At 37.8% G+C, this 25,817-nt stretch overlaps 1 non-coding gene across 1 annotated transcript; it reads left to right on the top strand.

The window, feature by feature from the left end:
• Positions 1–19,392: 19,392 nt before the first annotated feature.
• Positions 19,393–19,498, top strand: LOC120004637. The gene has a single exon (XR_005469567.1). It is a non-coding gene; the product is annotated as a small nucleolar RNA R71 (small nucleolar RNA).
• Positions 19,499–25,817: the final 6,319 nt, after the last annotated feature.

Genomic DNA, 25,817 nt, shown 5'->3' on the forward strand with positions numbered 1-25,817 from the left:
AGACTAGCTAGCAAATGTAGTTGTGGTAAAAAAGAAGAATGGAAAGTGGAGAGTCTGTATCGACTTCACATATCTTAATAAAGCTTGTCCGAAAGATTCTTTTCCACTTCCTCATATCGATGTACATGTGGATGTGACAGCAGGTCATGAACTACTCAGCTTTATGGATGCATTCTCCGGATATAATTAAATCTTGATGCATCCAGGAGATCAAGAGAAAACTGCATTCATAACCGAATGTGGTACGCATTGTTATAAAGTGATGCCATTTGGATTGAAAAACGCAGGAGCGACATATCAACGGCTGGTCAATCGTATGTTCGCAAGTCTACTTGGAAAAACGATGGAGGTATACATCGATGATATGTTAGTAAAGACTCTGAAGGCCAAAGATCATGTTGAACACCTCAAACAAGCATTTGAAATTCTTGATGTTCATCAGATGAAGTTAAATCCTCTCAAGTGCGTTTTCGGGGTCAAAGCAGGAAAATTTCTGGGATTCATTGTTACACAAAGAGGTATTGAAGCAAATCCTGATCAAATCCAGGCGATACTTGATATTCCTTCTCCCACGAAAATATGAGACGATGAGATGACGAAGCTACTCAATCCACATGATGATGCCCTGGTGTAACTTTGCAAAATATGTGGCAAAATGTGATAAATGTCAGAGATTTTCACAAATTTTGCATCAACCACCAACGGAGTTGGTCCCAATTTCATCAGCATGGCCATTCATGAGATGAGGAATGGATATCGTTGGAAAGCTTCCTCCAGCATCGGGACAAAGAGTGTTCTTATTAATTTTAACAGACTACTTCACAAAATGGGTGGAAGCAGAAGCTTATAAACAAGTTAGGGATAAAGAAGTTAAAAGCTTCATCTGGAGAAACATCATTTGCATATTTGGAATTCCTTATGAAATCGTTTGTGACAATGGATCTCAATTCATAAGCCATAAACTTCAAGCTTTCTGTAACACGTGGAAGATAAAGCTTTGCTTCGCATCACCAAGGCATCCACAATCGAATGGCCAAGCGGAAGCTACAAACAAAACAACAGTCAACACTTTGAAGAAGAGACTGGAAAACGCAAAGGGAGCATGGGCAGATGAACTTCCAGGAGTTCTGTGGTCATATCGAAGGACGGTGAGAACTTCAACAGGTGAAACTCCATTTTCTTTAACTTATGGAACTGAAGCAGTGCTACCAGTTGAAGTTGGCCTTCCCACAACACGATTTGAATGGAAGAAAGATGAAGAAAATAACATCGTTCTCACTGAAGAATTAGATATGCTTGAGGAATGACGGAATCTTTCATCTGTTAGAACAGCAGCTTCCAATCATCGAATCGCAAAATATTACAACAAAACAGTCAACTCAAGAGCTTTTGATATTGGCGACTGGGTTTTACGCAAAGTTTTCCAGGACACACAACAATTGAATTCTGGAAAACTGGGGGCCACGTGGGAAGGACCGTACAGAGTCATAGAGATCGTCGGCAATGGTGCTTACAAATTGCAAACCAGAGAAGGAAAGATACTTAACAACAGCTGGAATGCAAAACATCTCAGGTTATATCTTTCCTAATATATATATATATATATATACATATATATATATATATATATATATATATATATATATATAGGGGTCTGGATGATGAACCACTGAAATGTATATATTTTCTCAATCGAGTCGAATATATACATATATATGTTCAGCATATATAAGTGTCTGACAGACCGTATTACATCACCCCCATCGTTCTATACTTGATTATTACAGGATCTGTTAGCATATTGGAAAAAATATCAAAGTTTGGACAAAGATCAAAGCGACGAAGATTGATGTCCTCCAATTTCCTAAAAGGTCATGTATACTTAACCCTTTACCTATTCAAAGATTATTACTTGCATCATGATTAAAATCTTAAGCATATAGTTAAAGCTATGAACTTCAATTGATAAGAAGCATAAAGAAGTTACGATTGTCTTTAGGGTTACAAAGATAAAATGGGAAGATACAAGATTTAAAGATAAAAATATAAGCCTAAACATCATCTTCGGCTTCAGAGGTAGAAGTTTACGTTGCATCAATGACCTTGAATTCTTCATATTCTTTGATCATTCGATCAACTTCTTCCTCATTTAAAGTACCGGCCTTATATTGCATCATCAACTCCCCCAAGGCCTTGATTCTTTCTTTTCCAGCGGCGAAAGCACATTCTCCCTTGTAAAAGTCGGCATCTTCTTTTGATTCCATCAATTCATCTGATAGCCGATTTGCTTTCTCAATAGAAGCACTTTGCTCAATTTCACAATCTTTCAGCTTAGAATCAACTTCTTGTAGATCCTTCAATAATATCTCATTTTCTTGAAATTTGATCTTGAAAGCTGAAAGTTCATCTTCCATAACTTTCTGTTGCTGTATTATGTTGGACAATTGTCTGCCCTGATCTGTGAAATCAGTCTTCAAAGCAATATGCCTTCTGTCCAATTCATCGAACTTATCTTCAGCCCTCTTTAAAGCTTCAGCAGCAGCATTCTTCGTTTTTTCCAATTGAGCTTCGGCCTCCATCCTTAGCTTTTTCTCCTGTTCTTCGGCCTTTGAAAATTTTTTAATATCGGCCTGCAGTAGTCAGCTGGAAAGACGAAGACTCTTTACTTCCTCACTCAACTTTTCGACTTCTTTATCAATGTAAAGCTTAACTGACAAAGCCTGAAAGAAGAAGATGAAGGTTACTTTTAATTTAACATAGAAGTATAAATAAATTAAGTTTTGAAAATACTTGAAAAGCATGAGAAATGCTATAAATAGAAGCGTCTTCAAGAGTCAATTTAGGAGGGGTGAAACCGAGGGGATAAGCCAATTTGTGTAAATCAAGAAATAACTCGGCAGGCCTCGAATAAAGGGAGATGTTAGGAATAGACATTTCGAAACTCCTCGCCGGGAGATCAGATGGAAGATCAGTACCCGATAATCTCAACTCCCTTTCAATTAGAGCTCTTAGAGGTGAAACCGGATGAACATGATCTTTTCCTTCTCTTCTCACGGTCTCCTCTCTCACTTCATCATCAGGAACCTGAATGATGTCATCGGCCTCCTTGCTCAATCCCGCACTTTCACCTACTGGAGAAGGAGGCGATACCCTCATGTTTTCTCTTCATCCTCTTCTCCTTAGAACTTTTCTGCACTTTCTTGTTTTCAGCAATCTCCTTAAGACTCAAAGGAACGATTACTCTTGGAGCCATATGGGGTCCTGTGAAAAATTGAAAAGAAATTAGTAGAAATAAGAAACGAAATCAAAATCGTAAATATTTCATCAACTTACTTTCAAAAGGATACTTTGAGGAAACGAATTTCCAATCTCTTTCCGAACGAGGAACTGACTTTAAAAATAACTGGCAATTCCTCTGAGCCTCCTTAGTAATAGTTGTCCTAGGAGATTTGCCTACCATTAAAAGATAAATGTTCATAAAGGAATTAAATAAAAGTAAAGGAAAACTTAATTAATTATACCTTGAATTGTCCAAGAACTAGGAATAGCATCGTCATCTTCCAAAAGAATTTCCTTTTTCACCAAGAAATATCTCTTTTGCCAGTTATGATCACTGGACATCGTCCCAACAATCAAATTTTCGTTATCCTTCTTCGACAACATATATCTACCTACATCCTTTTTGTTTTCTTGCCAAGAGTAAGCAGCAAGAAATTCATGAAGACCAAAAGTAAGACCGTATTTTGCACTTAAAGCTTCTAGAGATAGCAAAATACGCCAAGAATTAGGCATAAGTTGACAGGGGGCAACTCCAAAAAATTTTAACACAGACTTAACTAAAGGTCCTAAAAGAAACCTTAATCCACACCTTAATGATATAGCATATACTATAGTCCATCCAGGAAATTCATAAGAAGCTGATTCGCTAGAACCAGGAATTCGCATTTCTATTTCCTGTGGAATTCTGAATTCAACCCTAATACTATCTAAATCCTCTTCCGTTAATACAGAAGCGGGATCCTTGTCTACTATAACCTCATCCTCCAAAACTTTTTGAGTCTTACTTTTTGAACGAGTAGTTGGTAAAAAGCTAACCTTAGATGAACTAATCATCCTTTGACCCGATACTCCTTCAGATTCAGAGTAAGACGAAACCCTAAGATTAGTGGATTGATCTTCTAGTTCTTTTTCTGGTATATCACCTTCAGGAAACTCATCCCGAGTATCTATAACAGTCGGACTTTCATTCGAAATGATTGAGGGACCGAAATTAGATTCGTCTCTTTCATTCTCTCGCTCAAATCTATCGATGAATTCTTCAGAGGAACCAAGCCAAGCCATAATCGAAAATTCGAGAAAGAAAAAGTTAAGAAACGTACCGAAAGGCGAACCGTGTCTTGGAAGTTTTAAGATAGTGGGTGGTTACAGTAAACCCATTAAAAAACCCCCAAGGACCAAATAGTAAATTCGAAATTCAAAAGTTAAAACTCCTCGGAAATCGTTCTTCCACGAATTAATCAAAGCCGTTCGATCAAAAGTAACTTCTCGATAAGTGGCGAAAATGGCGGCGCTACATCATGTCACTAAAAGTCTAGTTAGAATCGAAATACGATTCAACTTCTAAAGTTGCGCTCTTTTTCCTATAAATATACTAGAGAAAACCCAAAGAAACACCACTTTCAAAACAAAAAACCTCTACAGTCATGAGTTCCTCCAAGTTTCCTATCGAGCCTAAGTACCGAAAAGTAATGTCCAAACCAACCAAGTCAGATGAAGGACCATCTGAAGTGACAGAAGAATTTCAACAGTTGAAGCTATACCCCGATGGGTATGATCCTTATCAACACGTCTCCGATCGGCAAGATCTGCTGATACGTTTGGATAAAGATCTCCATGAAGCAGAAAGAAGGATAATAGAGCTTACCTGAGCCTACAAATTGGCTGGAAGGTCACTTTATCGGCTTCGAGACATGTCAGAAAATGCTGCTATGGAAAATGATCCTGAAAAGCTACGACAAGCTTTACAAAACATCAATCTTTTTATGAAGAACAATCTAGTTAGAATGCATCATGCCTTATGGCCAAGACCTTAAAAGCTTGAGCAATTTTAACTATTTATAAATACTATTCCATGTCTATCTCTGCCAAAGATAAAGTTCTTAGACAAATCAAGAATCTCCTCTTTACATTCCAAATATTCAATTTCTGTCAAGATGAAACCTTTAGGTGAAGCAAAAATCTCACCGGTAAAAGATAAAGCTTTATTAGAGGGAGACGAAGCTTTATTAGGGGAAGACGAAGCTTTATTAGAGGAAGACGAAGCTTCTCAAAAATTCCAAAAATAATTCAACTCCAATAAATATCAATTCTGATCAGTTAACCCTCGAGCAAACCAAAAGGCGTTCTAACTCCTCGAGAAAAGACATGGAGTAATGTCGCAACCGTCCATTTCCCCATTATCTATTACAACTTCCAAGGAAAAGGTAACTTCCTTCATATTTCATTCGTATAAATATTCAAAAGAAAGAATCAGCAGAAACCAATATTTTCCTCAAGAAATCTTCAAGGATGGATACTCCTAACTCTCCACCTGTGAAAAGATCTAGAACCGATGAAGGTTCTACTTCTAAAGAAGATGAAGATGGAAATGATCCTAGATTCAACCTCTCCCCTATAAGAGAAGATGTATACGAGGACGATCACCAGAAAACCATCGAATCTCTACAAAAAGCTCTGACAGAAACCAAAAGGAGACTTGAGAAAGCAACTGACAAAGTTCAAGACTACAAAAGATAACTTATGGTCTCAAAATATGCCATACAAGGCGTTCGATATATGTCATGGGGCCGACAAGCAAGTAGTCATGATTCAGATAAATTGCACGAAGCAATCACTGAGATCACAGTACAACTTGCTTCTGTTGTAGATGGAATAGACAGTGTTCTTTACACCTAGGAATAAAATTCCTGTCCATTTTCCTTTTTTCCAAATTTTATTTCGAGAAAATTTCTACGAAATTCCATTTCATTTCCAACAAATATAAAAGGCGGGATATTTGAATTGTTCATTTCGAAATACGAAAAGACACCATGGTCTCTAAAAAACGGTGCAACTTCCCCACGTTTTTCAGGAATACCTGCTTCTTTCAACGTGAACCTTTCATCTTTAAATACACGACGATAAGAAGGAGAAGACATTCCTGTTTCCTTCCAAAAAATCTCTCAAACACTCAGCAAGATGAGTTCTTCTGACCCCACTCCTACAAAAAGAGCATTGGATGAGAAAGAGAATCTCATTCCTTCAAAATGGGCAAGAAACGAAGACCCTTCATCTTCAAAAAAGGCAGAGGCCAAAGGAGAAGGTTCCACATCTCGAAACAACGACGAACCAGACGGTTCAGTCGTTGAAATATTTGTAGTATCTGAATAACTGTACGAAGAAAATCCTCAAAACTCCATCGAAGGATTAAAAGGACTTCTTGAAGAAGCCGAAAGAAATCTGCAAAACGAGTACGAACGAAACCAGTCTTATACGGATGTGCTTCGAGCTGCCAGAGATGCGCTGAACAGAGTTCACGATAACGCTTGGGGTCATTCTCAAAATCAAAACGTTTATCGATTACAAGAATCTCTTTTAGATCTTGCAGCCCATGTTGGGAATGCAATGAATATCATAAATGATGTTATTCGTACCTAGGGTCGTTAAGAGTTATACCATTGCATATTTATTCCCATGTATAAAGTATTTATGTTTTATTTTGACAAAGATATTCTCATTGTTAATCTCATTGCTCTGAAATTGCAATTGCAGAAATACTTCAACATTCAAAAAATGCAAAAACTAGAAACAGAGATGATGAGACGAAGAGCTCTGAAGAAGACGCAACCCCAAGCAAAATATTTTTAAGTTTAAATCAAACTTAAAAATAGGGGGCAAAGTGTAGGGGTCAAAGTCAACCTCAACAAATTATATGGGTCATGTTCAACCCAACAACAACATAAAAGCCCAACAGAGGCTAGGGCCCCGAAGCCCAACAACATAAAACAGACCAGAACTTACAGTCCAAAAAGGACTTGGTCTTATCAAGGCAGTACAAAGCCGATGCAAATAAGGCCGAACCAATAACTAAGGGACGAAGCCGAAGATAAGGCAGTTCCTCGTTAAATGGTAATCGTCGAAACTGCTGCAAACTACTACAAACTCCTCCAAACTACCGTAAACTCATCCAAACTGCTATGAACTTCTCTAACTGCCACAACTGCTGATAACTGCTCAAGAAAAGCATAAAAGGAGTTCATTATGAGGGTGGAAAGGGATTGGGATTGGGATTGGGATTGGGATTTCTTACTCGCACTGTATTCACGAGTGATAAATAAAATATCAGATCATTCTACACCGTGGACCTAGGCTAAAAGCCAAACCACGTAAAATCTCTCTGTTTTGTCTTATATTTGCCCATTCATTCTCCACAATTCGATTGTCGATAATTTACATCAACAGTTATACGTCAGCTATTATAGAAAATTCGTGGAGCATTGTGGGCTTGTTGCTAAACCCTTGATAGACATGCCGAAGAAGGGTGGGTTTCAATGGTCCCACAAAAGTGAGACGACATTCGAGCACCTCAAGGAAGCTATGTCTCGAATGCCTATCCTCGCCATGCCAGACTTTAAGGTGGAATTTGAGGTTCATACCGATGCAAGTGACGTGGGGATCGATGCGATGTTAACACAAAAGTGCACGCTTTTGGCTTATCTCAGTAAAGCCTTGGGACCAATGAAGAAAGATTGGTCGGTCTATGCCAAGGAGATGTTGGCAATTATTTAGGTTGTTCGATTGTGGAGACCATACTTGCTCTGCAGGAAATTCAAAATTCTCATCAATCAATGACTCTTGAAGTACCTACTCGAGCAAAGGATCATCACACATAAGCAACAAAAATTCATAGCCAAACTGTCAGGGTATGAGTTTGAAATTCAGTATCATCCCGAAAAAGAGAATCATGTGGATGATGCACTATCACGGAGAGAATGTGGGTCGATACTAACTGCAATATCAGGGCCAAATTGGTCTATATGGGATGAGATTAGAGAACATACATAAGTTTGTATAGTCAACCAATAGATCAAGCGACAGTTAGAAGCACAACTGGAAGATGAGACAGATTACAAATTGAAGAGGGGATTGATTCTATTTAAGGGATGGGCGTGGGTTACCAAATGTAGCCGACCTACGTAAAAGAATTATGCAACACTTCCATGAATCAGCTATAGGAGGTCATTCAGGGATTTACTGGACATGGGCACGAATAGCTCAAATTTTTTACTGGTAAGGGATAAAGCAAGAAGTACAACTATATGTATCGGCTTGTGATATATGTCAACGGTTCAAGAGTGATTCGTGTAAACCAAGCGGCCTCATACAACCATTGTCAATTCCGCGAAGAGTTTGGGAGGACATATCCTTGGATTTCATTGTGGGACTGCCTCGGTCTAATGGGTTCAATGAGAAACTAGTGGTGGTGGATCGTCTGATGAAATATGCTCACTTTGTGACCATGGTACACCCATATACAGCCAAGTCGGTAGCTTATATATTCGTGAATAATGTGATAAAACTTTATGGCATATCGAGATCAATCATCATAGATAGGGACCGAATCTTCCTTATTAATTTTTGGAGTGAATTATTTAGGCTGCAATGGTCAAAATTATCAATGAGTTTGGCTTACCACACTCAGACAGACGGCCAAACTGAGGTAACTAACCAATCACTAGAGTAGTATCTTTGAGCTTTCACGCATCAGAATCCATAAAGATGAGAGCAGTTTTTGGCATGGGCAGAATATTGGTACAACACCACACAATCATGCATCGACCAAGCGAACCCACTAGCCCCTAGTCAGTTAGACAGAGGGGTCTTCACCAAATGATGAAGTGGACAAAGAATTGATAGAGAGAGACGAGATGCTTAAGGACCTCAAGAATAATCTGGAGATGTCTAACAATCGAATGAAAAACTATGCTGATCAACATAGAAGAGAGGAGTAGTTTAGTCCCGAGGATTGGGTGTATTTGAAGATTCAACCACATAGACAGAAATCCCTATCCCAAAAGGCACTTTACAAGCTGAGTAGTCGGTTCTATGAACCTCATCGTATCACATAGAAGATAGGTGAGGTTGCCTATAAATTGGAGCTACCAGATGATGCTCAGATTCACCTGGTATTTCACATGTCCCAACTCAAACGAAGGATAGGAGAAGGGGTGATCAGTAGCCCAAACTTACCATTGGTGAACCAAGATGGAAGAGTTCCGTTGTCACCATTTAAAGCCTTGGAGTATCGAAAGATCAAACGAGGGAACCGTCTACGGTGGGAAGTTTTGATTCAGTAGGATTCACGAATGGATGAAGAAGCAACATAGGAGGACGTGGATATTTTCAGAATGTAGTTTCCTAACTTCACACTTAAGAAGTCTGTTCTTGAAGGGGAGAAGAATGATGAGGATAAGGAGAGGTTATTAAAGAATGCATACAATAGAGCTAGAAGACTAAAACTCAAAGAGAAGAGGGAGAACGTAGCAGCCATACAAGCTAACGTGTTCTTAGACGAGCCAGTTGGAGAATCGGTCACATCAGCAAGGGAACGAAGTGAAGATATTATGAGTTCAATCAAGGATGCAGAGATGGGAATATCTCCTTAATATGGAGATATATTGGAGAGTTGACTATATATTTAATAGCATAATATTACCACCAATAATGTAGCCTAATAATTAGGCTTTAATTATAGTTCGCTTATTATAGTTTTCCTTATCAAGCATGATTGATGTAAACGTCTGGACTATAAGAACTAGATTAGTATTGAGTATTTGGTATCAAAAAGTATATACAAAAACTGAGAGTTATTCTCAAACCCTTTTCTTATTCTTATGTAAATTCAAGAATATATCATTGGTGTTTACATTGAGAAGTTCCTTTGAATGGGATCTCTAAAGGAATGGGTTGAGGCGATGGAGATCAACCTCCAACCCATAAACGTGGAGTTACAGATGGACATCCAAGATGTTCAACAACGTATAGTGTGACTCGAAGAGATGATTATGAAGGAGTTAGGCAACCGACTATAGTAGTGATACAAAATCTACACAAGGTTCTGAAGGAGACGCATCATCAGAAGAAAGAGGCGTTGCAATCGCAAAATTTCAAGAGAAAAACCCCGCTATTAACAAAGCCATAATGAATTTTCCTCCCTTTAAGGGGGAGGACCAGATCGTATGGTTGAGCAGAGCGAATCAATTTTTCAAGTTCCACGATATTGAGCAATCAACCAAGGTGCAGTACGTTGCCTTCTTTCTAGAAGGGGAGGCAAACTTATGGTGCCAATTGTAGTAACCGGATTTCGTCCGATCCGAAAAAGAAAAAATAGAAAAAAGAACACAAAAAAATGCAAAATCTCATTTCTTTGACCTATAAGCCCATAGATATTCATAATCTCTTTCTTGGATCCTTAAATACTCAAATCTTGACCCAATAAGATCAAATCTTAGAAAATATCTAAAAATAAGAGAATTGTTTTAAAAAATGTCACATCTTTTTATGATTTTTGCTAGAAGAATGGAAAAGTAAAAAATAAGAAAGAAAAAGCCAAGAATAAAAAGAAGGAGACAAAGAGAGAAATGTGGCACAAATTGGGGAAAGAAAAATAAAAAGAAGGAGACAAAGAGAGAAATGTGGCACAAATTGGGGAAAGAAAAAGAATAAAAGAAGGAGACAAAGAGAGAAATGTGGCACAAATTGGGGAAAGAAAAAGAATAAAAAGAAAGAGACAAAGAGAGAAATGTCGCACAAATTGGGGAAAGAAAAAGAATGAAAAGAAGGAGACAAAGAGAGAAATGTGGCACAAATTGGGGAAAGAAAAAGAATAAGAAGAGGGGAGAAGAGACTTTGGTTGGGGGGAGAGGAAACAAAACAAAAAAAAAAGAAGAGAGGAAGAGAGGAGGCGTGAGAGAGAGGAAGAAAGAAGGAGACTTTGGCTTTTGGTGAAGCAAGAACAAAAAAGAAGAGAAAGAAGAAAGGAGGAGATTTGGAGAGAGCAACCGAGCAAGAAAGGAGAAGAAGTTTGGTTTTCTTTGTCTCCTTGAGAAGGTAATGACTCAAATTCCTTGATCCAAATTTGGTTTTATTCTATGTGTTTGTTCGGACTCGTTGCCAATATGTTTACGTTATTGTTCAAACCTTTTGCTCGTAGATTTGGTTCATGATGTGGGTTTTTGTTTTGTTCGATATTGATGATGATTGACTAAGGTTATTCCTTGTTTTTACCCTGCTAGTTGTGATAGATTTGCTGGTTTTTGTGCCGGATTTGGTCTTGTAATTTTCAAGTTCTATATAGAATGATAATCGGTGGTATTGGTATTGGATTTGGACTTGGTTTTGCAATACGGGATTTGGATTTGACTCATTCATAATCAGTCAATATGGCATGCTAATATACTGAATATATTTGTTGTTTGTTTGAGTATATTTTGATGTCCGGTTTGAGTATAATTGATGTTTTGTATATATGTTTTTTTGTTCAAAACCCGGCAACATTAGGAATCAGTTGTATAGGTTTTTTTTGGTTTAGAGATTTATGTTTATATGTGTACGATATGTGTGTATGTATGCATGGTTTGGATGTGTGTATATGCATATATTGTATATATGTTTATATGTATATGTAAATCTTTAAGTATGTGTTTGGTTTGATATTATATTTGAATACCCATATTGACCCCATTTTTATGTTTGTTTGTTGGGTTTGGATTGAGTTGAACATCATTTGGGCCGGGTTCAAGGAGAGCTTGAATAATTTTAGGATTTTGCTTAAGATATTCTTTATTCTTTGTTTAAGTATGTATATTTGGCCCTTATGTTGGATATATCACCCCCATTAACATGTATAACTTGGACATTAATTATTTGGATTTTTATTTATTTTATTATAAGTATATGAGTTTAAAATTGAATATAGGTCATTTCAATTAAGGAAATCATAAGTTGGTTCCCTTTATTTGAATTATGGACCTTATTTGATTTCATTTATGAATTTGCCATAAAGTTGGCAATAATAGATTAAGTTGATAGATGACACTTTTCCAAATAATCATTTACACCAATTTACACCATAAGTTGGTGTTTAAAATTAAACCTACCAAAAGTTGGTAGGGCATTCTATTGAATAAACCATAAGTTGGTATCTAAAATTAAACCTACCAAAAGTTGGTAGGACATTTTATCATTAACACCATAAGTTGGTGTTTAAAATTAAATCTACCAAAAGTTGGTAGTGTGGCTCCAAATAAAAATATCATAAGTTTTAGTAATATTACAATTCTTTTTTTAATGCTATCATAAGTTGGTAGTATTCTTACAAATCTTTTCCCAAAACTATCATAAGTTGATAGTGTTATTTCAAACCTATTTCCAAGTAAAAACCATCATAAATTGATAGTGATATTCCAAGCTTTTTTTTTCAAACACTATCATAAGTTGATAAGTGTGTTGAAAGTAATAATTCAAACTTTAACAATTATATCTTGCAAAGAGCAAGTATCCATAAGATAGCCATGAAATTAATTAGGGTAACCGTTTTCAAACGGGAGTTGTGGGGCGCCTAACACCTTCCCCACACTCAATCGATCCCCGTACCCTTTTCTCTGGTTCGCAGGTCTTTTCGGTGTCCAATTACACTTTGAATCAATTGGTGGCGACTCTAAACATTTTTCATCCTCCCACGCCGGTCCGCGTCGTGACCCCGGTTGCGACACCAATGGATCGAGAGGATCTATTTTAAGAAAATAAAGGAGATTAAGTGGAAACATTTTGAGAAGTTCAGAGAGAGTTTGTACTTGGCAGGAGTTAATCTCTAAAGTTTGAGATTTTTGTTGGAGAAGAAAACATGGGGAAGAAAGTTCAGAAGGAAGAACCAAGATTTGTGTTGGCTCGCCTTGATTAGTTTGTTTGCATCTCGAATGGTTGGTTTGGTTTGTTTTTGATTAGTGCAGTTTGTTTTTGGAGTAGGTGAAGATGGATGTTTGCTCGCTTATTTTTGACAAGGTGGAGATTTGTGAGTTTTGGCTCAAATAATAGGAGTTGTCCGGACGACAATGGAATTTTTGGAGACGGTGAGCTTTTTCGATCGATCAGGAAAGTGATTCGGTCGATCAAATGATGAGATCTACACTTACGGATTTACTCTATAAATAGGTTTTATTCGTAGAGTTTTGAGAGAGCCGACTTTAGAGAGTTGTTTTGAGTTGTAAATACTGGGAGAGTGTCGTCTAGAGCGAGAGAGATGGATTTGGGTGAGTTATTGAGTTCAAGAACTCATCTCTTTTGTAATCTTCTTCATATTAGTGGAATTCTTTGTTGCCTTTCGCCGGAGGACGTAGGCAAATTGTGTCGAATCTCATTAAGTCTTGTGTCTTCTCTCTCTTTTGTTTTCTTAAGTTTTCTATATTCGAATTTTGTTTCATTTAAATCCCAACAGGTTCTATATCTATATAATATGTGTAAGAATTCTTCTATGCATACATAAAATAAGTACCTAAAATGCGGACTAATTTTTGAGGGTATGAATAAGTGAAATGATGTATGGGGCTCATTGCTTTGGGTCCCACATCTTTCAAATCAATAGTGAAAATATATATCCACATTTTAGTTCCTTATTTTAATTCTGTAGTGATTCCACCCAAATTGATCAAGCAAAAGCACAAGCACCAAGAAAGTATAACAGCAAAATAAAGAATAGGGAAGAAGTACGACACTAAAGTTTAACCTGATTCAGCCTTAATGCATGTGAGAACCTACGTCCAACAATTATTCACTATGATCTTTGCAAGAGATTGCAAGAATTGGTACCTTGGACACTGCCTGCCTTTCTCTCACCGTTTTGCTCTCAGAATATCTACAAAAAAAAAAAAAAACTTCTAACTGATCTTGTGAAAGTTGAATTTATACCCCAATAATGCCATCTGTTCGGATTGCCATTTTCACCTATCCCGACAGATCAAAGTCCATAAGGAAGAATAGGCCTTGGCAAGCATGAGTGCCCCTCACTTGCACTCAAGGATTAGTGTTCGCGTAACCTATCACTCTTTGATGCACAACAAGTTGTGAGCGCTAACGTGCCAAATATACACACACATTTGTGCATCTTTTAGACATAAGTTCATCCAATTTTGGGTTCATTAAGTGTTGATATTGCCTAAGAAAGCTATATTTGCTTATTGTAGGTGCCAAGGCAAAAAATGGAGAAGAGTGCACAATGAGGATTTAGATTCCAGAAGTGATTTTTGATCGCTCGAAAGGGACCCCCTATTAATCGGACCTGCCAAAATATCCTTGAATTTGTGGAGACAGAAGCTATTTCCGATCGATCGTAAAAAATTCTGATCGATCTGAGTTACTATTTACAGCACAACAAATTTCGAGAAAAATCTCCCGAATTTAAGTGGGTTTGAGCCAAAACGACCCTAACTTGTTAGAGAAACGATATAGGGGTTTAAGGAGGTATAAAATGGTAGTTTTTAGGGTTTTAGGGGGATTCTCTCCCTCTTGGATTGATCTTGGAGGCTAGGGTTTTGGAGCTTGATATGGATTTATTTGCAAGCACACAAATCGCACAAGTAATAAAGAGATGAGTAAATTATCATTGTCAAACAAGCAACAACCATGTAAATTAGGGAAAAGGATTTGTGATTGGTTTTGTTTTTGTTTTTGTTTTTAACTAAACTAAATCAAGTAGTAAAAGAGCAATTAAGAGAACAACTTAAAACACAAATGTAATCAATGATGGAAAACACTAGGGTACTTAATTTCACCGTACCTTATCCGATTCACCTCACTTGGTTCCTTAATGCCTAATTACTATCTCTCAATTGACAATCGGTTTGCCTATCCTATCCAATGCTCCATTCCTGGTTACACCGAAAGTGCCTCTATCCTTAACCCCTATTATTCCTAACAATCGGATTGAAGAGACAAAGACCCATTAAGATTTGTGGATTAACCGTGTAGCGATTGCATAGGTCATGCTCCTATATTCCTATAGTTCATGCAACCTATGTCATCTATGGCAAGAGACAAATCCTAGATATCTCATTCCGGTCTCAATCTAGGCAACTTGTCAATTGAATGATGGCCAAACATCCAAAAGCATAAAACACACCCAGTAGACAATCAATAACAGATAGAAATCAAGTAATAAAGAAACTAAATTTATTGAATCATCAAGATTTGGCTACATTAAGACCCTAGTAAAGAAATCTAGCCACTCATAGGGTCAAGCTACATCATCAAGCAATGGAAATCAAACATAAAAACTAAGATAAAATAGGAGAGAGAAAATCCCTTTGTGAACCCTCTTCTTCTCCAAACTCCAATGGTGGCCTCCAAGCTCTCATTCTGTCCCCCAAGAGACTACGATGTTGTGTAATCCCTAAAACCCTAAAAATCTACCTATTCATACCCCTTAAACCCATATGTCTTTTGTAACATCCATTGGTGTTGTTTTGAGTCGAACCCATATGAGTTTAGGGCATTTTTGGAAAGTTGAAAACACTGAAATTACGATCTGGGTATGGTCCAATCGATCGGAGCTGGGGTCCGATCGATCAGAATTTCTAGCTGTTATTACTTCATTGAAAGGGTCCAATCGATCGGAGGTGGAGCCCGATCCATCGGCCTTCAGCTCTGCTATTTTATGCATATGTCTTCAATCTTCGATCCCCTTTGACTCCTTTTCGTCCGATATGCTCCTAAACACCTGTAATGTGCAAATATACATTTCTTAGGTAGCATAAATCCCAAATTGACTCTAAATGATACAAGATTGTATGTAAAAGGGTGCATAATTATATGTATATAATTAGCACATCAAACACCCCTACACTTAACCTTTGCTCATCCTCGAGCAAATTGAGAATGATGAAAGGATTTTCATTGAAGCTCAAATGAAAACAAAACACTAATACTAATGGAAAAATATGAAACTAATCTAAGCCACTTTTGTAGGACTCACGATGGCACTTCGCATGTGCCACAAGTCTTTAAACCCCTAGGTGCCCCTAATAGGAGGAGTTGTGTCTCCTGAGGGTTTACCAAAATGATACCCACAAACATTAAATAACTTCAATGCCAAAATTCATGCCATCAACAAGAGTATAAAATGGAATCACAATTGCAACCCTATCCACACTAACAAATCAAACATTAGGGCATTCAAATAAATAAAAGCATTCCTTCAAGAATCTTATCTCATCCACTTTGCTTAAAATTTCAAGAATTAATGCACATAATGGATTTCACGTGATATTTGGCTTCAAAGTGACATCAACAAAGGCCATGTAGTCTTCCAAGAACAATAAGAATCAAAGAGCAAATACAATGAGCATTTATTCAAACTTCATTCTCATTCACATTTTTCTTTTCTTTTCTTTTTCTTTTTCTCTTTCTTTGTAAAGGTGACTTGTGCAATGTTCAACCTCCTTAAGCTTTCTAAATGACCCATGTAACGAGCTTTTGATCAATGACTCCCAATCCAATTGGTTTAGGGCACTAGGTGTTAAGACACCCGAACAGATCTACTTACCTGAGTCAAAAAGGTACGAGATTAAACTATTCACCAAGGTACTCTAACATTTATTCCTACCTTTTTACGTGAAACAAGTTGCTTACTAGGCAAGAGGCCCGGTTATTCAGCAGAAAACTTATGAAAGAAACCATTTATTTATAAACACAAATTTTTTTCTATATAAATGTATATTTTTTCTTGTCATTGCTCAATTCTTGATACTTAGAATCCAATTGATCTCAAATAACCACAAATGGGCAAAGTCAAGTCATATTTCATACCCCACAAACAAGTGTTCTATATTCACAAAAGGACAATGGACAAAAAAAATTTCAAGATAGGAAACACTCAATTGGAAAGAAAGTCCATAGAAAAATCCGTCAATGCTTCAAAGATCACAAAATTCATCCAAAGACACTCAAGAATGACATGGCATAAGGCATTCCAAGTCATTTTTTAAATTTTTTTAAGCAAAAACTTTCTACAAGCAAAAACTAAATACCTAGATTCCCACCCCCACACTTAAAATATGCAATGTCCTCAATGCATGCAATAGGTAAAAAATAGAAATAAAGAGATAGAGATAGAACAATAAAACTTGGGTTGCCTCCCAAAAGCGCTAGGTTTAAAGTCTTCTGCCCGACATTCCTTTGTGAATTCAATCGGGATCCTTGAGGGTTGTGGTATAGACTCCCTTTGATGGCTTCTTGATATTGACATTTGATTGCTTAGGTGCCATGCAGGGATCACAAGCCTTCATCACCACCTCTTCCTTACGGAAAGCATTTTTCTTCATTTTCTTGGTCTTCCTCTTTTTCTTTTTCTTGGTGTTCTTTTTCTTCTCCTTGGGATCTTCAACTTGAGACTTTTGAACTTCAATTTCAACTTGGGAGGCTGCTTTAGGAACTTTATGCGCAACCTTAGAATTTGGCATAGGAAAACTTTCACTGGAATATATGTAGCTTTCTTCTCAAGAGTGTCGGGGATGACCATGTCAATATGCTCCAAACACTTTAAAAGTGATTTGGTCACCTCCCACACCTCTCAAAGTAAGCTTTCATTTTTCAACATCAATCAAAGCTCTCCCAGTGCTCAATAATGGCCTTCCCAAGATTATGGGAGTGGTAGGGTTGGCCTCTATATCCAATATAAGAAAATCCCATGGGAACACAAGCTCACCCACCTTCACTAACACATCCTCCACTATGCCAAGAGGGTACTTAACAGATCTATCCACCATTTGCAAAGAAACCGTGGTTGGACTAATCTCCTTCATCCCAATTTGCTTTGCAATCGACAATGGCATTAAATTTATGCTAGCTCCAAGATCACAAAAAGATCTCTCAATCAAGGTGTTACCTATAGTGCACGGGATTGTAAAACTTCCCGGATCATCTTGCTTAATTGGGAGCTTCCTTTTGCACAATGGCACTACACTCTTCGGTTAATTGTATCTTTTCACGCTCCCTCAATCCCCGCTTCTTGAATATGATCTCCTTCATGAACTTAACATAGCTAGGAATTTTCTCTAAAGCTTCGGCAAAGGGGATGTTCACTTGAAACTTTTTGAATACCTCCAAGAACTTAGAGAATTGAACATCTTTTTTCTTATTGCTCTTTAATCTTTGAGGAAATGGAATTGGAGGTACATAAACCTTGACTGGAGGTGCAGAAATAGAACTATTGGACCAATCCAGCTCTATAGCATACCACGTCTGCACATCCTTTTCATTTCTGCACTTAACAACATTTTCAAGAACTAGAGTAAGAGCAATCTGATCGATCGGGTTGGTGTCTGATCGGTCGAAATTCTCTTCTGTTAAGTTTTCATCCAGCAGTTTTGATTGATCGGGTACCCTCTCTGATAGATCAAAATTTGTCTCTGTTATTATTTCTCCTGTTTTTCTGCACTTCTCCTCCTCCTGTAAAATTTTTGCCTTTACGGCATCTAGATCAGAAGGATTTTTAACCACCTTACCAGTTCGGAGAGTGATTGCCATGCATCGCTCTTTATCCTTCCCTTTTGGATTCACCTCCGATTGGCTTGGCAATGTACCTCTTTCTTTATATGACAAAGTGTTAGCTATTTGCCCCATTTGTACCTCAAGATTCCGGATGGAAGCTCCATAGTTTTGCATCAAAGTTGTTTGAGCTTGTAGAGTGGCATCAGTTTTGCTCCCTCCATGTCATAAATTGGGGGGTATGAGTTGTAAGTGTATCTAGACCTCCAGCAAGCTTTGAGAACATCTCATCAATATCCCTCTTCTTCTCTTGGGGTTGCACTAGATGTTGAGGATTTTGCACATTTTGTGTATTGCTCCAAGAGAAGTTGGGGTGATTCTTAAATCCCGCATTATAGAAGTTTGAATAAGGATCATTGTGGGGTTAATTGAAATTACCTCTACCAATGACAGTCACGTGCTCACTAGAGTTAGAAGAAGAAGCAATAAAACACTCCTTTGTATGATGGCATCCACAAAAATAATCGCAAGAAATGTAGGAAGGTGTGCTTTCCATAGCATGTACCCATTGAGCTTGATTTAGTGTCAATAGCCAAGGTAGACATAACTTCATCATCTCTACAACTTCCCCCTTGCTTTGGATTCCCCCTTATCGAGGACCAAGAGTTAGTGGTCTTGACCACTTTATCAAGTAATTCCCTAGTCTCATCTTGATTTTTTGTCATAAAAGAACCTCCCACAACCGCACCAATAGTCTCCTTAGTATGCATGCTCAACCCATTATAGAAAGTTTGATACACCACCCATTTCGGAAGGCCACGATTTGGGCAACTTCGAATAATTCCTTTAAAGCGCTCCCAAGCCTCATAGAATGATTCAAGATCCTTTTGAGCAAAGGACATGATATCCGCCCTAATTTGCACCGCCTTGGCCGGAGGAAAGAATTTCATCAAGAATTGCTCTGCCATCTCATCCCAAATGGTGATAGAATTGACAGGCAAGGACATCAACCATCCCTTAGCCTTGTCCCTCAAATAGAATGGGAATAACCTCAACAAGATAGCATCTTTAGAAGCTCCGTTAATCCCAAAAGTAGCGCACACATGCAAGAAAGAGCGAAGATGGACATTGGGCTCTTCATTAGGAAGACCATAGAAATTCATCGAGTTAGAGATAATGTTGATGATAGTTGACTTGATCTCAGAATTAGTAGCATTGATTGGAGGATAGCGGATGCTTGAAGGAGATGTATCCCAGGTAGGCGTAGCACAATCCTCAAGAGAGCGAGGATCAACTTGCCTAGAAGGGTTTTCAACCTCTTCACCACCATTTCTTCCATTAGCACCTCCACCATTACCATTGTCTTCATTCACATTCATGCCCCCATCGGGTTCACCAACATTCCTCTTTGCTATATTGTCCCATGCCTTCCGGTAAATTATTAGTAAGCTCTCGCCTAAGATTGCGAAGTGTCGTCTCAATTTCCAAATCAATATCAATCAATTTCGAATTAAGGGTCTGCCTTCCCAAGCTCATACAATAGAAAAAATTTCTGCAATAAAATAAAAGCCAATTAGCACAATTGAAAACCAAATTTGACAGAAAAATAATTGTCTCAATCCCCGACAACGACGCCAAAAACTTGATGTGAAATTATTTGCAAGCACACAAATCGCACAAGTAATAAATAGATGAGTAAATGATTGTTCCCATGAGGATATGTTGGCAATTAAAATCAATATCAAACAAGCAACAACTATGCAAAATTGGGGAAAATGATTTGCGATTGGTTTTGTTTTTGTTTTTGTCTTTAACTAAACTAAATCAAGTAGTGAAAGAGCAATTAAGAGAACAACTTAAAACACAAATGTAATCAATGATGGAAAATACTAGGGTACTTTATTTCACTGTACCGTATCCAATTCAACTCACTTGGTTCCTTAATGCCTAATTACTATCTCTCAATTGACAATCGGTTTGCCTATCCTGTCCAATGCTCCATTCATAGTTACACCGAAAGTGCCTCTATGCCTAACCCCTGTTATTCCTAACAATCGGGTTCAAGAGACAAAGACCCATTAAGATTTATGGATTAACCGTGTAGCTATTGCATTGGTCATGCCCCTATATTCCTATAGTTCATGCAACCTATGTCATCAATGGCAAGAGGCAAATCCTAGATATCTCCTTCTGGTCTCAATCTAGGCAACGAATCAATTGAATGATAGTCAAACATCCAAAAGCATAAGGCACACCCAATAGACAATCAATAAGAGATAGAAATCAAGTAATAAAGAAATCAAATTTATTGAATCATCAAGATTTGGCTACATTAATACCCTAGTAAAGAAATCTAGTCACTCATAAAGTCAAGATACATCATCAAGCAATGAAAATCAACCATAAAAACTAAGATAAAAAAAGACAGAGAAAACCCCCTTGTGCACCCTCTTCTTCTCCAAGCTCCAATGGTGGCCTCCAAGCTCTCCTTCTCTCCCCCAAGAGTCTAGAATGTTGTGTAATCTCTAAAACCCTAAAAATCTACCTATTGATATCCCCTAAATCCATATGTCGTTTATAACACTCATTGGTGTCATTTTGAGTCGGACCCACATGAGTTTGGGGCATTTTCGGAAAGTTGAAAGCTCTAAAATCACGATTTGGGTATGGTCCGATCCATCGGAGCTGGGGTTTGATCGATCAGAATTGCTTGCTATTATTCCATCATTGAAAGGGTCCGATCAATCAGAGGTGGAGCCCGATCAATCGACCTTCAGCTCTGCTATTTTATGCATATGTCTTCATTCGTCGATCCACTTTGACTCTTTTTCGTCCAAAATGCTCCTAAACACCTGTAATGTGCAAATATACATTTCTTATGTAGCATAAATCCCAAATTGACTCTAAACGATACAAGATTGCATGTAAAATGGTGCATAATTATATGTCTATAATTAGCACATCAGAGCTCTCAAGGAGGAAGCTATTGAAGCTTGGAGAAGAAGGAGATTTCTTTTCTTCTCTTTTATCCTGGTTTTTATGATTTACTTTCATTCTATTATGATGTATCTTGACTCCATGAGTGGCTAGATTCTCTTACTAGGGTGGTGATGTAACCTAACTTTGATGATTCAATCAACTTGGCTTTGATTTCTCTAGATTTCTATCTATTGTTGATTGTTTATGCGTGTATTGAATGCTTTTCGATGTTTGGCCATCATTCAATTGATTCATTGCCTAGATTGAGACTGGAAGGAGATATCTAGGATTTACTTCTTACCATAGACATCATAGGTTGCATGAACCATAAGAATATAGGGGCATGACCTATGCAGTAGCTAACGGTTAATCCACAAATCTCAATGAGTCTTTGTCTCTTGAACCCAATTGTTAGGAATAGCAAGAGTTAGGGATAGAGTCACTTTTGGTGTAACCAGGATTGGAGCATCAGATAGGATAGGGCAACTGATTGTCAACACTGAGGTAGTTATTTAGGAGATTAAGGAGACAAGGGAGTTAAATCGGATAATGGATGGTTAAATTAGGTACCCTAGTACTTTTCATTTTTGAGTTCAACTTGTTCTTGCTTACTCGTTTAATTTAGTTGTTAATCACTTTTTAATACTTGCTTTAGTGTAGAAAAAACCAAATCCAAAACAACTCGCTTCTCCACTTTAGTATAATTGTAGCTTTGATTGATATTGAATTAAATTATCAAAATCTCTGTGGGACGATACTCTACTCTCTCTTTATTACTTGCATAATTTCATACACTTGCGAATTTACATCAACAAACGCCATATGTGATAAAGACCAACTAGCGCTCACATGCTATACCACTAAGGAAAGGAATGAGAACTTGATCCACTAATCAAAAATATCTACCTTGGATCAAGGTTGAACCCAAAAGGCATTGAACACAGCAAATCATATAATAGATTTCATCTACTACCTACCTCCATCACTAGCTAGCAGCCTCCACTACCTACCTCCATCATTAGCAGTATCTCTAACTATCTCCATCAGTAGTTGACTTTTGTCGTAACATCAATCAAGTAGAAACAATACTTGAACATGACCCTAGTCACGGGCTTAGTCATCATATCCACCATATTTTCATATGTCTGTGTCTTCTCTATAGATATCGCACCTTGAGAGACTACATCTTGGATCCAATGAAGCTTGATGTCAATATGCTTAGTCCTCTCATGAAACATTTGATTTCTTGTCTAATGTATGGATCAAAAATAAAATAGCCATTCTCTGCACAGAACAGTCAGAACCTCTCAAAATACATGAAAATCAGGGTAAGCACTATAACTCAGTATATCATAAATGTAAAAAGATCATATTTACCAATAAAATGACGCAAAATTTGATTCATGAAGCGCATGAAAGTGCAGGGTGCGTTCGATAATCCAAAAGGCATGACCATCTACTCATAAAAACCCTCTCGTGCATGTCTTGAAGGACTGCCTTCCACTTGTCCCAGGCTGGACCAGCATCTAATGATACCCACTCTTAACCGAGGTTGCTAAAGATAGCAGCTCCACTTAATTGATTTAATAAGTTGTCAAGACTCAAAATAGACAATATGTACCGCATAGTGATCTTATTAATGGCTCTGCTATCTCTACACATCTTCCATGAACCATCCTTCTTCAAGATGAAGAGAGAAGGAATCGTGCAAAGACTAAGACTCTCTTGTATATGGCCCTCGTTTAACAAATCGGGCTTATTCGGTTATGGGGTCGATTTGGTAGGATTGATCCAGGAACTAAATCAATCTAGTGTTGGATGTCTTGTAGAGGAGGTAGTTCTTCTAGCAGATTCTCAGGAAACACATCAACAAATTCTACTAACAACCCACTACACAGATTCGGGTACCTCAGTGTTTTTATCACCTCTTTTGCAATAAGTACATAAACAACATCAGTCTCATGCAACTCTTCCCCAAATTGTGCGATGGATAGTAAGTCCCATAAGGGCCGGTGGTACATTTGGAGGTTCCTCATTACTAGGGACAAAAACAATCTTCATAAACTCAAAGATTAGCGAATAAGTATTCCTCCCACCATCATGTAAGACACATCTATCGAATTGCCACGATCGCCAATACAATAAATGATAGGCATCCGTAGTTATTAATCACACCACACTCAATCTCTATATTTCGACCCAACAAGAAAAGAAACATGACACTGTTTAGATACAGTTAACTGATTTCCCTTGTTAAGCCATGTTAATATGTAGGACTACGGGCAGTCCTTAACTCCAGCTTTTGCACTGCTACCTATGATATGACATTCTCGCATCTACCAGAGTCAATGATAAAGAGACATACCTTCCCCTATAGTGCAAGTAGACTGAAACACATTATTTCGTAGCCAATTATCTCCCTCCACACTCGTGGCATATAACCCACCCTTTTAATAAGCAATTGACGTGGACGTCGTTGCGAATGAGTTTTTTGATTGTTTGGAGCGTCCAAAGTTTAAAAAAAGAAGTTCGGTTTAGCAATTTAACGGTAAATCTAAAAGTGTTTGTAACTTTTGATCCGCTTGGAGTTATGAGGCCCATAATATCTTTTTAAGGACTGAATTGAAATTCAGGTTTGATGGTTAGGGTGAAACCCGGTTCAAGAGTTCTAATCAAGGCCGGAAAGTGATGGTTTCCCTGTTTATGGAGGTGTTTTAGTTTCTTTTGAATTTCTTTATTTGTTTCCAAGTAGTATTCGATTTTCTATACTTAATAGGGTTTCTTATTCATATATATATATGTCATTAGGAGGGTCTTGTAGACACAGTTTTTACTTTGTCTTTAATAAGAATCTTGATTCTTTTCCAAAACTCTTTGAGTTTTCAACTTCCGGTTGCGTCAAGTGGTATTAGAGGAGGTTTTCCCTAACCTAATGGCACAGGATAACACTGGTGGTAATGCAAGCGCTGTCGAAGTACAGCAATTGCGGATTGAAGTAGCAGCATTGACTGCTCGCTTCGATGAAATTGCAGGTATGTTGCGAGATGCTGTGGGAAGATGTGATGAGGGAGTTGCCCGTAATCCGCCCCATAATCGTGCAGCAGGTGGTGGTGTCCCAGTTCAGTGACATAGACAACCCAACCGACGTCTCAATCGAGACGAGGATTCATCTACGGATGAAGATGTAGAGGATTTTGAATTGGGAGATATAGACGCTGGACAACAACAACAGAACTATGGTGCTCAGTCTGATTTTCACATGAAGGTTGATATTCCTTATTTTGATGGTTCTGTGAACATCAAAGGGTTCCTTGATTGGTTGGCTGAGGTCGAGAGGTATTTTGATTTTGCATCCATTCCTGAAGAAAAGAAGGTAAAATATGTTGCTATTGGGCTGAAGAAGGGAGCTTCGGCTTGGTGGGATAGGTTGTAGGAGTCACGATTTCGTGAGGGTAAAGATAAGATCCAAACTTGGAGTAGAACGAAAAAGATGCTTATGATTGAATTTTTTCCTTATCATTGGCAAGATATTTTATGGGAATTAGATCAGTGAATGGATTTATATGTTCAAGGTTTTTGTTTTGAAAATTGCAATCCGTTACCAATAAATTGCGGAAAGGTTGATGAATGTGAGAGATTGTGTCCAAAAAACTCAGAAACTTTTCAAGTGGCCGAAAGCATTGATGTTGATCATGCAACCGTGGATTGTGGTGGCGTTACCTTGCTGGGACCAGACTAGGACATTAACCTTGACCATATCACTATGTTGCAAATAAATGATGTTAATTGTGCTTCATTGGAGGACTCAATCATTGAGCACAAACTGGGATTAGTCAACATTGTGATTTCTGAAGGGGATTCTCGGGATACTCACGAATTACTTGAGAGGCCTATGAAGAATATGGAGTCCGGTAGGGAGCAATTGCCTTGTGTGGCTTCTCCCAAGAAGGGTTATCTATCAAGAAATTCAAGCACTCACAAGCAATGCAAAGTTTGTCATCATGAGATACAATGTGTTGATTTTATTGGGATTGAGGATTATTAGTTCCTTAATATTGACGATTATCAAAGAGTTGATGTTAAGAACTAATAATTTGGACTGTCTGACTTTTATGGGATTCGTTGAGTTCATGAGTATGCTAAACAATTATGTTATTCGAAATACTTGTTTCTTTGGGACGAAAGAATACAAATTCTATCAATGGACTCGAAGACTTCCAAAGATCGACTCTCTCTGAGTATTATGGTGCAGACAACTT

This window comes from Tripterygium wilfordii, chromosome 8 (genome assembly GCF_013401445.1).
Source record: "Tripterygium wilfordii isolate XIE 37 chromosome 8, ASM1340144v1, whole genome shotgun sequence".
Classification (NCBI taxonomy): Eukaryota; Viridiplantae; Streptophyta; class Magnoliopsida; order Celastrales; family Celastraceae; genus Tripterygium; species Tripterygium wilfordii.